Source organism: Eurosta solidaginis, chromosome 5, assembly GCF_040869045.1.
Source record: "Eurosta solidaginis isolate ZX-2024a chromosome 5, ASM4086904v1, whole genome shotgun sequence".
Classification (NCBI taxonomy): Eukaryota; Metazoa; Arthropoda; class Insecta; order Diptera; family Tephritidae; genus Eurosta; species Eurosta solidaginis.
In genome coordinates, this window is record NC_090323.1 from 272,459,185 (window position 1) to 272,472,724 (window position 13,540).

At 38.4% G+C, this 13,540-nt stretch overlaps 1 protein-coding gene across 8 annotated transcripts in view; it reads left to right on the forward strand.

Annotated features, from left to right (window-relative positions):
• The window catches only part of LOC137253563 (uncharacterized), a 155,271-nt gene that overhangs the window by 136,788 nt on the left and 4,943 nt on the right, over window positions 1–13,540 (forward strand). For 6 of the 8 annotated variants that reach the window (XM_067790744.1, XM_067790745.1, XM_067790747.1 and 3 more), the window contains one exon: window positions 13,257–13,487. The gene's annotated coding sequence lies outside the window, so the exon portion shown is untranslated. The remainder of the gene's footprint in view (window positions 1–13,256; window positions 13,488–13,540) is intronic. The other 2 variants (XM_067790743.1, XM_067790746.1) reach the window with 1 other exon arrangement.

Genomic DNA, 13,540 nt, shown 5'->3' on the forward strand with positions numbered 1-13,540 from the left:
ACAACACCCGGCATCGCAAAATACTCCGATCTCTCATACTATATGTATGCGGTACTTGTGTAATATTATATAGACAAATTGATCGGCGTAAACCTCTGAATTGAATTGCTGGAGTTCAAAGTATCACATTGTCCACAATTAATGAATATGGAAACATACTGCTGATGTCAATGGTATGTTTGACGATCTGGAACAATATCATTAACTTTTTTTGTTTATACATATGTATTTAAGGAAATCGACGTTTCGGCTATTTCGGAAAAATCCACCTCAAAATCTCGTGGATCGTTCAAAATTTTCGGGAGTAGCTCCTTGCGGAGAGAGGGAGAAATACGTTAAATGGTCACACTTTTTTAGCGTAGTTTCACGGAAGGAGATGTAATGGGCTAACTCTGATATCCGTCGTCGGCACGATTTCTTTAAATCATTTGTGGCTACATGCTGGTCACGCACAAAGGCGATTTACGGTTGCTATAAATTATCTACTAATAGTCATGACTCTCGTGGCACAGTTTTAACAATTAGTATCAATGCTGGCTTATTGTTGATTGCGCCAAAGGGCGCCTTCAGTTTTTTCAGCCGTTTTTAAGAGCTACAATTCCCGACGTGCGAATAGTAGCAATCTCGACCACCAGTCGCTACCACGTATCCTGACCCTTATACCATATGCCAGCACAGAACCCTCAGAACTGCGAATTCGAACTCATACCTTCGTCGACGTTACTTCCATAGAAGCTCTAGGTATAGCTCCGAAGACTTTCTGACGGATGTTTTTGTCGCGCTATGCTTCCGAGCTACACCAAAAAACATGTTGAAACGTTAGGGAGTAACTATTCGGCCAAGGATGCCGCCCTCGAAATCATAAGTCTAATCAGTCTAAGTGGATGTCATTGCGTAACACATGGGTGAAAATCATATAATCTTTGGCACATCTACATAATTTAAACTTTGCAAGGACCGTGGATAAATGTCTTAAAATGTATGCCAAAATTTGCAGACGTTTATGTTCGATATATTGACCTCAATACTCTTCATTTCCGGCCTTATGATATAAGAGCTCATTATGGGTGACCGCCTTCATTTTTCAGATTAGTTCGACTATCCCCTGCGTTAGGGTAGTAGAACACCCGGTCATTTGTTCCACTGTCTTGAGAAAGCTTTTGCTTCACCACTTTAAGTGTTCTTGCGAAGGACAAAGCCTAACCTGGTTAAAAAATGTGCCTACATATTCACATTTGTAACAGAAGCCGTCACTTGTTGGTCATATTTAAACATGGTTGATACGCTATATCCAATGTGTTGCACTCCAAGCGACTAGGTGGGGATAGGGCCGCCAACTTTGGGAAATGTCAAACCAAGAGACTTGGGTGTTGAATGATGAAGTGTTCAGCAAATAAAGTGATTTTGCAAACCCTTCTCATACGAGGATATATGTTCCTCAACTTAAGTATGAGCTGAGAATCATTTCAAAGGAGAATTTAAACCACTGGAGCCTACTAAAGGATTTTGCATCACTGATTTCGCTTATTCTTTTAGCCAATCGGGATATAAAATTCGGCACCTTTTTATGGTAACTTGCTTTTTTAACAACTTGAGCACAATTTGAAAACATGTTCGACTTGGGACACTTTATTTAAATTCATTTTACTTTATTAATTTTTTGAAAAAATATTTAAATTTATTATATAATTTTCTAAAGTGTTTTGTTTTAACAACTTGGGGAATTCGGTGATGCGAAATCCGTGTTTTCTCAAATAACTTTTGAACGGTTAGAAAGTGTTATATTTCGCAATTGGATTTTTATAACCGGCAGTGATGCGCATCCTTTGATATCCCTTTCGATCATATCGGATCAATTTTCGAGATGAACAATAAATGGCCTAGACAGTTTTAAAAGAGTGGAAAATATAGTAACGCGCCGAACGCCGCCGCGCCGATATTTTTGACATTCGGCAGCGGCGTGGGAAAAAAGTCGCTAATCGGCGGCGACGGCGGTGTTTATCGGCGGCGTATATCTCTATTGTGTACAGTTTGCTTCACTTACATTTAGGAACACATTTTTTAATTTTCAGTGTTAATAGTGGCCGCATCGGAAATTTCTGTAGAAAATGTTTCTAAATGGGATCGCCGCTCAATAGTGATTTAGCAAGATTGTAATTCTGACAAGAAAATCTTGTCAGCGAATTCATCTACCTTGGCGGAGGCCTTTCCGCATAAAGGATGTAGGTCCGCCAATTTCTATGTCAAATAAAAAACCAGCACACCAAACCATATACATGCATACATTACACTTATGGAACGTTATGTATCAGGTTTAATGTCACATTGCTTAAATGCGACTCACCTATTACAAAGTCTGACATGCATCATGTTCCGTTAGTCATAACTTTTGAATTTTATAGATTTGCCAAAGTCAGTAATGATAAATCAAAAAATGTCTTTTTATTTTAAGCGATGCAACTTTTTTGACCTGAACAATCTATTTCTGGAAATTAATTGGGATAGCCTGTTTCACAACTTAGACACTAACAGTTCTTTCGAGATATTTAGAACTACTGTTGTGGACATCTGTAAACGGTCTACTCCTTTGGTTTCCAAAAAGAAGTATAAAGTGCCTTGGCATAACGCAGCCTTGATGAAAATCCGAAATTTGAGGAATAAATTTTTTCGCAAGTTCAAAAATAGTAAAAAAAAATGGTGCTCTTCGACAAGTATAAAGAGTTTGAAAGGAAGTTCACGTGCCTAGATAAATTTTTGCACAGAAATTACATTCTAAGTTTTGAAGAAAACTTAAAAACAAATCGAAAATCGTTTTAGAATTTTGTTCACTCGAAAAAATCTGTGTCGAATATTCCCTCCTCTCTCTTCCTTGGCGATAAAGCTGTTGATACTCCAGCTGATGCGGCAAATCTGTTTGCTGAGTTTTTCATGGCCAACTTCGAGTCCCACCCTGATACTAGTGATGACATTAGTTTCAACATACAACCATCGATAAATTTTGGAAATCTTGCACTGTCTTTTGACGATGTCGTTTGTGGCATCTCTCGACTTAAACAGTCATCAAATACCGATGTTGATGGTCTGTCAGCAATTTTATTTAAGCAGTACGAAGCTCTTGTTTATCCCCTTTTAATAATATTTAATAGCTCCCTTTCCTCGGGTAATTTCATTGACGCGTGGAAACTGGCTTTTATTACGCCTATTTTTAAGAGTGGCAATAAAAATGATATTAGCAACTACAGACCCATTTCAAAACTTTCCGCCACGTCAAAGCTTTTTGAAAGCATAATCCAAGAAAAATTACTTTTTTTGTTAAGAATATTGTGTGTCCAGAGCAACATAGATTTCTTCCCGAATGCTCAACTTTGACTAACTTAGCTATTTTTTCTGATGACTGCATCGCAGCTTTGCAGTCTGGGTGTCAGGTTGACACAGTATATACGGACTTTTCTAAAGCTTTTGATCGGGTTTCTCGTTTAGTCCTGGTTAAGAAGCTGGCTTGTATGGGTCTCCACTCAGTGTTTCCAAAATGGATTGAATCATACCTACAAAACCGAAGTTGTAGGGTTGTTGTGGACAATGTGAGGTCTTCGCCTTTCGTTGCCTGTTCTGGTGTCCCACAAGGAAGCATCTTAGGACCACTTTTCTTCATATTGTTCATTAATGACATTCGCTCTTGCTTCTCTGCATTTAAGTTTCTACTATATGCGGATGATTTAAAAATCGATTCGCTTATTCACAGTCAGCATGACTCTGAATTGATGCAATTAGATTTGGATAATTTAAGTACATGGTGTAATAGCAGTCGGTTAACTCTTAACTTAAAAAAATGTTTTCATATAACTTTTTCAAAACGCGTTAATGTCATTTATACCTCATACCATTCATCTAACCCGCCCCTTACAAGGGTTAGTGAAATAAAAGATATGAGAGTAACTTTTGACTTCAAATTTACTTTCGCAAAACTTATCAACCTTTGCATCTCGAAATCGTATGCCATGCTTGCATTTCTTAGGCGTCATAGCTCGGAGTTTACTGACCCTCATACGCTAAAGCTTTTGTATGCAGCGTTTGTGCGCTCTGAACTTGAGTATGCCTGTTTCATTTGGTCGCCGTATTATCAGTGCCATATTGCAAGAATCGAGCGGGTCCAGAAAGTATTCTTATACTTTGCTTTACGCAGCTTACGTTTCTCTGAACCCATTCCGATTTATGAAGCTAGATGCCTATTGATTAATTTAAAGTTACTTCAGAACAGGAGAATTTTGTCGCTGTCGTTTATTTTTGACGTTTTTCGCGGTGCGACTGACTGCCCAATACTCCTTGAGAGGATTTTCATAAACATTCCTGCCAGAGCGCTCAGGAACTCTGAATTCTTCAATGTTCGTCTTTTCAAAGCTCTTTATGCAATCAATTCTCCAATTACTAGTACCTTGATTGAGTTTAATAGAATGTTAAATTATTTGGAAATAGATTTTTCTTGCTCAAAAGAACGCTCTTTAAGTACAATAAACCCTTCTTATAATTAAGCCATTTATTTATACTAGTAATTTGCCTACTGTTACCACATATTTCTACTTAGCCTGTAAGATCTTGTATTCTATTTGACTTAATAAATAAATAAATAAAGGACAAATTGGCAGGAGCCACATTGAAACATGATGGCACAGCACAGGTGAGGCGAACTCAATCAGTGATTGCAAATTTTTCTTTAACTTCAACGAATCGCACTTGTTTTCATATTAACTGGATTTTGAAATTACATATATAACCAGTAAGCTTCAATACATCCAGCTACATATATACTCTGGCCTAGGTCACACGATTCCCAAGCTTTTCCCATGATATAGAACTTACGGTAAAAAGTAAGCTGGGCTGCGTATGGGATGTGTCTGCATAAATAGAGTTTCCTCTACTACAGTAACCACCCACACGTTAGGGCCGATATTCACGAGACAGTTCGTGTAGGTGCCCCTTGCAATCTGCAGAGTTTATGCTGTAACTAACGGTTTAACCAATTTTGGTCGTCTAACCAATCGAGCCATCTGGCTCCAATTTGAAATCCCAGATCATTCGCCACTTGTTCCTTCCAACGGAATATGGCCTATCTTCAGGACCGAAGCATCTTAATCCATTCGCACAAAAAAGCCTAGCCTTGAGATGCCATAGTCACCTCATATAGCACGAGCATAAGATAAGCTTCTAGTAGAAAGTGATTTTCGTTCGAAAAAGGGCTTTACTTTTCAATTGCGTATTCAGTTCCAACTAGCATTTGTTGTTCGAAGACGGCTTCTTTTACGGTTTTTTTTCACGACTTGGAGCATAGTGAAAATCTGTTCGATAGTAGATTTACCTGGTCGGAAGCCGCACTAAAACGTCCAATCACTCTGTTCATTGTGCGTCTTACTCTTTCGCACAAAATGATTGACATGATCTTATATTCAATATAAAAAAGGCTTTTACCACGATAATTAGCTCATATTGCAGGATCTCGTTGCCTAAGATTCGACAACGAACCCCAAATTGCAAATATCAGAAGTTGATGTATGCACTTTACCAAAACCTCGCTTCGCAGGTAATTCAACAATGTTCTTGTGTTTTAAGTTAACATTACTATCTCTTGACAGACGTTTTCATTCTTACAGAAATACATCCCAGGCTTGAAACCCTCCGTTTGTTGGCGAATTTTTTGGCACAGTTCGGGGGCGCTGTTTCTGTTGACTAAAACCTCAAGAACTTGAAACCCACACAATTCTGCTTCTCCTTTTTTAGAAGCGTTATCGATTTTGTTGGTCCATTGCCGAATATTGATCCTTTGCGTTGCGAAAACTAGAATCATTATGGAACCAGCCCGACAACTTTGGACTTGGAGTTCACCCCGCGTAGGTGTGACAATTGCCGAAGCCATAAGTTGCTATGCAAAGTCCTATGAATTCTTCATCGCGGTGTTTTCTTCATCGCGGTGTTTTTTCGTGAACTCCGGCAATTAAACTTTTCCTCAGCGCCGGTAAGAAGTGCTCTACACATCCCGCATTCGCCGAGTTAACTTTTGCACTTTTGCTCTCAGAGAGTAGGTGCGATAATCGAGTTGAAGTTTTTTGATGTCTAGCTTTCCTTTCCGCGCTTTTAATCGCAGATTTAGTGTAATGTAATGTATTTATTTATTACGGCTTTCCTAAGCCTAACTTAAATATATTTTACATGTTTATAATTGTCTTCTGGACTATGCAATCTAGAATAGTTACATCTATGTCCTACCTTGGAGTACTATGGATGGGAGACTTCCAGATCATGCGAACAAAGTGTTGTGCTAGTGTAGTATGTAGGCATTTTACGCATGTTAGTAAAGCGCGAAGGCAACATCTGCACGGCGATGCACTGAGTTAATCGAGTGATGCGTTTCAGTGTGTGCTTCGGCAACTTTTTTTGTATGCGTACAAGAGCTTGGAAGCTGCGACGAGATAGTCAGGTCGAGGTACCTCAAATCTTGCGCATATCTAAAACAGATAGCCTTGTAGATTGATTGATCTTTTTATATGTCAACTTGGTGAAGGATATCACACTATTTCAGGGTGGCAGATCTGCCTCAATCAATTAGGGTTCACTGTTAAGGCTGAACTTAGCCATTGTGATTCTAAATACGCCTCCTATCTCCACTCCGGTTTTTGTCGCCTCTTACGATAGGCATGCTTTCAGCGGGAATACTCTAAGGCGCGAAATCCCATGGGGTAGAGAAAACGTTGAATGCGCGATTGTCCCATGCTCATCATCCTCCGTCGTTGCATGGGCGTAGATGGTTGAAATGTTAAAGAATCCTGCCATCCGTATAAAGGCATGGTATCGGGACATTGATCCACATGCGTCGGAATCGTCTCGCCAGCTTGTCTTCTTCCGCGTCGCTCCTTTTATCGCCATATTTTTATGCAGTTTGCAATTATGTATGATTAATCATTAATGTTACCAACTCTGCAGCACATACATACACGCATACATGTACACAATATTCAGGCGTAGATACACGGTTAAAAGCTTGACCACAAATCTGAAACTTTTTTTAATACATATTGTACATATGATCAAACCAAATTTGGTTTCAAATACAGATTATAACGGTATTCCTGAAAATGAGTACATAGATCTGGGTTTCAGTTTGAAATTAATTTTTTTATTTTTAAATTTTCAGAACAAAGTTTAAACTCTTGCATATATGTAATACTCCAATATTTCTAATAGAACATGCTCGCAATGTGTTTTGAATTCGAAATCAAAACAAGACAGCCTATAAAACGTTTGTGATTGTAGCAGCATAAGTGTGACAAGAAAAAATGTAAATTTAGGTACATTCGATTATTGAGTACAAAAACAAAAACGTTTAAACAGCAATATATCGGCACTGCGATGTTTGGGAATGTACCTAGCCTTTTGCAGCAATATAGAATTATTACATAATATTTATGAACTCTTGAGTTTTTTTCTGAACCAGACGCTTCTAACTTCTAACTACATATTTTGGATTTTTGAAAATTTTTTGCTTTTCTTCAAAAACAATTTTAAGATTTTTAATTTATTGTTCAAATAAGTTTTAGATTTAAATAAAATTTTAATATGTTGTTCCTTGGTCAAAATAATGAAACACGTGTTTTTTTTTTGCCTCAAAAAAAGTTTTTTTTCGGATTTATCGGCAATTCAATTCGATAAATTGCAATCGATATTTTATTCAACTATTTTTTCAACTGTCAATAACTTTGTCAAAAATTAACCGATTCTCATGATTTTACTTTGAAATGTTCGTTATTACATTTACTTTTACATAAATTTATAAACAAGAGCATATAGTCAAAAAAAATATTTTTTTTTGTAGTATTTAGTAAAAATGTATGACTTCTTTTTAGAAAATTAATATTTCAAAAAAAGTTTATTTTTTTTTAACTTTTTCTATATCGAGTGAACAGTTTATATTTCAACTCGTTGTTTTCGAATTATGATTTTTTGAATATTAAACTTTTTTTCACCATATATTGATGCAATACATATAAGCATAACAAGGCGCTCAATGCCAAATGCTTAAAATTAATTAAAATATCACATTTATTATTGAAAGCATTCATTTGTTGTTATTTTTCAGAATTACAGTGATTTTGTAACAGGACATGGCAAAGGCTCTTGTGACGGTATTGAACGTTTAGTGAAATATTTTGCCATATTGAATGATTAAGCCCAGATTTCCAACCGTGTATGTATGTATGTGTTGCAAGGTGAAGATGTTTTATTGAGATTTTATGCAATAAATTCGGTCACGGGCGCTTTCAGCTAACACAATTTTTGTTGTTATGTTGTCAACATGTTTCAGTCAGTTTTATGTTTAGTTTTTCAGTGCGAGTTTAAACTCCAGCCAGTTAAAGTTGACTAAAGTTTAAACTTGCCACTTTATTCGATAACATAAACTTTTGCTGCTCATCCCAGCTCAACCGGCCGAAGTGGCAGAGTTAAACTCTAGTTAATTTTAACTGGAGTTTAAACTCGCACTGAAACACCTTAGTGAAAGATGTTTTGTTTTGTGAACGGCGGGTTGAGCCAACTACCAAATTATTTTAGGGAAAAGGACTTATTAAATTATTTTTCACACCTCACACTTCAAGACGAAAAATTGTATTATGCATACCACAACACTTTAAAACGTCAAATAATGAGTGTAGCGAAAGAATTTTGATAATGAACGGCGCGTTCAGAAAGTTATCACTCAACGATTGATATATTGCTGAAAGCGCCCACTGTTACCGATTTTTTAGGTTATTTATTTAAAATTTAACCAGACAACGATCGAACTTGAAATTTTCGTTCTGCCTTTGTTAAAGCTCGTACGGTTTCGGTTCCGCTTGGACCAAATAAAAAGATATTTGGCTGAACATTTCGCATACCTAGAGCAATAGGAAGCTAACTCAAAAATCTGAAATTTCGAGGTTATGAGTATCTACCTACGGACTATGGATAAAAAAATAAAATTGCATTGGCTCATATGGGGGAGTCGGTCAATTGTCCGCGTTTTCTGAACATTGCGATTTTTTGAGTTGATTTACTTCATATTATTTAAATCTTTTATAAATCTCTTCCTCTACTGGCCTTCTACATAAAAATTTTTGAACACCATTGATTTCTTATTTCCTGTGTTCCTTTTACTTCCGTGATCATCGAAAACCGTGGGTGCTGTGTTTTGTTTTTGGGCGTAGGCTGTTATCAGGTACCTTGAAGAACTCGGTTCGGCTTGAATTAATTTTTTTATCAAATTGAAAAGGTTCGGCTCGAACTTAAAAATTGTTATTCGGTCGAATTCTAGTTTAACCTAAGATGTTTTCTGGTTCATTTTGTATACATACACACAAATATATAAAACTTAAAGGAAGTTATGGCGACCACCGTGATGTGATGGTAGCGTGCTCCGCCTACCACACCGTATGCCCTGGGTTCAAACCCCCGGCAAAGCAACATCAAAATCTCAGAAATAAGATTTTTCAATTAGAAGAAAATTTTTCTAAGCTGAGTCGCCCCTCGGCAGTGTTTGGCAAGCGCTCCGGGTGTATTTCTGCCATGAAAAGCTCTCAGTGAAAACTCATCTGCCTTGCAGATGCCGTTCGGAGTCGGCATAAAACATGTAGGTCCCGTCCGGCCAATTTGTAGGGAAAATCAAGAGGAGCACGACGCAAATTGGAAGAGAAGCTCGGCCTTAGATCTCTTCGGAGGTTATCGCGCCTTACATTTATTTTATTTTTTTTTACAGAAAGTCATGAGCGTTTTTGATTGAATATTTCCGCCACTTCGATCGGCCCGTCAAGATGTGTAATTTGTTTTAACACGTCGTTATGGCATCACTCCAATGCACCATCAACAAAGTGGTGATCCAATCAATCAGGTTAAAAAAAATTAACACAAGCTCATAACGGTACAACAATAACCATACCATTAAATAAGCGTAGTTTGCAATTATCACCTCATGATCGTCATCACTAGGGTCTCCACCGGTGTAAATTGCAGTTTGTTATGTTGGTGTGTGTGTACGTGTATATGGAAATCTTCCTTACAACAATCACTTTCGAACTGCGGCATGCGGTTGTGTCTCTATCTTTTGGCCAGATAATTATCGACTGGCATAATTGCGAACCATTTAACACCTTGTTGTCGCAGCATCTAATTATAGAGTACGAGCATTGTATTCGCACTTTCCAGGTTTGAGGACATTTCTTGAAATATAACAATGACATTTTCACCTACAAATTGCATTCTCGTTGATTTACAAAGAGCAGCATCACGTAAAGTAGAATGATGTATACAGAGATACGTGAAATCAGTTTAAGCAATTTCCGTTGTTTTGAAGGTGGCAGCAGAAATTGAAGCCGATACCTAAACCGAGCGACGAAGTTTACTTTCTACAACCCAACCATAATGAAGAGCAGAAAGCATTACATCACCATTAATTGACGCTTAAACGCCTTAGCGATTTAGGCCGTTTCGTAAAAGGTCACGACAGCTATCCCTTTTTCCCGATAACTGATGCCAATTTAATGAGGTCAAGATTTCCTGCAAAGCCTCTTCCAGTCAGTATCGGCCATTCCCCTACTTCTGAGCTTCTGTGACGACTGAAATACTTTCTTGGCCGGAGCGTCTTTATCCATTCGCACAAAATTACAAGTGAAGTCTTTGGGCTTTTATTTGCTGCACTATTTTGATATCTGCGTAAAATTCTCACAGCTCATCATTATGCCTTCTACGATATTTGCCGTCGGCATCACGAACAGGACCATAAATCTTCCCATGAACTTTTATCTCGAACACTCCAAGAACCATCTCATCTTATATCGACACCGCCCATAATTCCGAGCCATACATCAGGAAGGGTATGGTGAGCGACTTGCAGAGCGTGATTTTTGTTCGTCGAGAGAGGACTTTACTTTTCAATTGCCTACTTAGTGCAAAGGAGCACTTGTTGCAAGAATTTTTCTCTGTTTCATTTTTGAAAGCTGCCTACGTTTTCGCTGTTTATGCTGGTTCCCAGATAGACGAAGTCTTTCACAGTGTCGGGCTTATATCCCTTAACAGGCTCGTGGCTGTCAAATTGCATGTGCGCCGATTATTTCATAGATGACAGCAAGTACTTCGTCTTGTCCTGATTTATGGCACGACTCATTTCTTTGCCTATTTATCTAAATCGTAGAAGGCAGAACTCACGAAGCGTTTGTTAAGGTCAATAACATCAATATCATCAGCATACGCCAGTAATTTTACGCTCTTATATTAGATTTTGCCATCACGGGTTAGTTCTGCTGCTGAAATTATCTGCTCCAGCATCAGGTTAAAGAAATCGTACATATGGGAGCGTTATAGTGAGTCCAGCAGGAGAACGGCGCCTACTTAAAAGAAAAAAACGTAAATCTGAACGGCATGAGTCCTTTTTTACTAGAATATCAGGCGAGTGACGGAAGGTTTCCCTGCGGAAGCAGATTCCCGGAGGCGTGCTAATGTCGGCTCGGTAAACCAACTTACAGTCTGTTAAGGATATGAAATAAAAACACTTCCTCCCATTGACATCGAGTGAAATGACAAACCCAATACCTTACGAAGGAATATGCGGTGTACCGCCCTACTATGACTAAGTGAAAATCGGGTCATTACGGCTAAAAATAACAACCCATCGGAAAACGACATGCTACCCGCCGGGCTGTTCAAACACTCGTGCGAAGTGATGGTAAAGGGCATGGAGCATCACCTGTATAAAACGCTTTTCTCCAGATTAGAGATAGGTGTGACCATGTTCACAAGAAAGCGATCCGGCGCTAACAACTGCAGAAGCAGCGTTCGTAATATCTGATATAAGGTTCCATCTAGCGTTAGGTAAGGTTGATTTGTCCGGTCAATAAAGACCACACATAGATTGAACGTGTCCATAGTGTTGCCAGAATTTGTTCGGCGGCCAAACTAAGAACCTCAAACAGGTGCCAGAACTCATGTTATAGAACAACTCCGTCCTCTTGGCAAATATTAGAAATTTTCTAGAACCTGGCTTAATTGCTGTCTAACTCTGCCACCCCTAATAACTGGAGCCTTGACCTGGCAGTGGCAGGATACAAACACAGAACGTGCTAAACCGTTTCTTTCTGCAGCTCGTACTTCCTACATCTTCCGTTCCTAACGAAGCCTAACTTATAAGAATATGACGCCAGAAGGCAGGATCCAGTAAGTATGCCTATCATGAGCCTTAAGTCTCTCCTTTGCCAACTCATCGGCCTTTGCGTTAGCTTTTATCCCTTTATAGCCGGGAACCCAGTATAGATCTATGGTCCGACATGAGCGAAGTTTTTCTAATTTTCCTCTGCATACCAGGACACTTCTTGATGAAGTACTGTGTGAAATTATTGGCTCAATCGCCGCCCTACTATCAATATATGTATATATTGACGCGACTGCATTTTAAGAACGCTTTCTCCAGAACTTCTACCGCTTTCTTCACGGCTCTAATTTCCGCGTGAAAGACGCTGCAGTTATCTGGCAGGATCTACTTATTTCTGGATCGACACAGTAAACAGCATACCCGAGACCTTTCGTTAATTTACAACCATCGGTTTTTTGCGAAAGACTTAACCCCGGGGTCTACGTCTACTGTCGGAAACTTCGCGATACGCCAAATCCTGGAGGCTTTTGACGCCCGAAAAGAAGGTGCCTGTATAATCGGTATGTCCGAGTTCGAGGTTTAATGTAGCCATATAAACCGTTCCTAGTACCTTAATTGTGCTGTGTTACCGGAACGTACCGCATCTGTATCCGGCAAAGGACCATCACATCGATAACACTCACCAAAGCCTTCGGGGAGAAACCTTATCGCTACAACAACAACAACAGGTCCCTGCAAAGCGAATAAGGTTTTACCAAATAACGTTGAACAACACCATCACCTTTGGAAGAATTGGGAAGGACCTGTTCGAGCCTTTGCAATCCAAAAGATTTTCCAGACAAGGCTACTTCCTCTTATGTGTGCTGGCGTCTGGTGATGATATTAACACAGTGACTTTAACAACCGCATCTCAAGTTCTCTTTGCTTTGTCTGGGATAAGTAGGTATGTGTAGGGTTATCTACTTTGTAAAATATACTTTAATTTTGTAAATTATTTTATGTTATATTACTTTTAATCTTATTTCAAAATGAAAATTTTCTAGTTAGTTATTTTTAAAATTTTTAAAAGTGAGAATAAATTTATTTAAATATATAGTTTAACACTATGGGTGCGCCTGAAATGGAATGTGTGGCCATCGAGTCGAATCGATGCGGGGCGCTTGGTTGTACCACTAACATGTCTTTACTAGCCAATTAAGGAAGACCAGGATCTACCGCCTATACAATATTCGATGATTTAACACGTGAGTATAGAAGAAACTGTGACATTTCTGGACTAAGAGAACGATGTAAAGAATTTGATGTCGAAGAAAATTATCAGATATATGTATGTATATGACTCACTTGCGAATCAATTAATCAACTTTTTTGGAATACTTA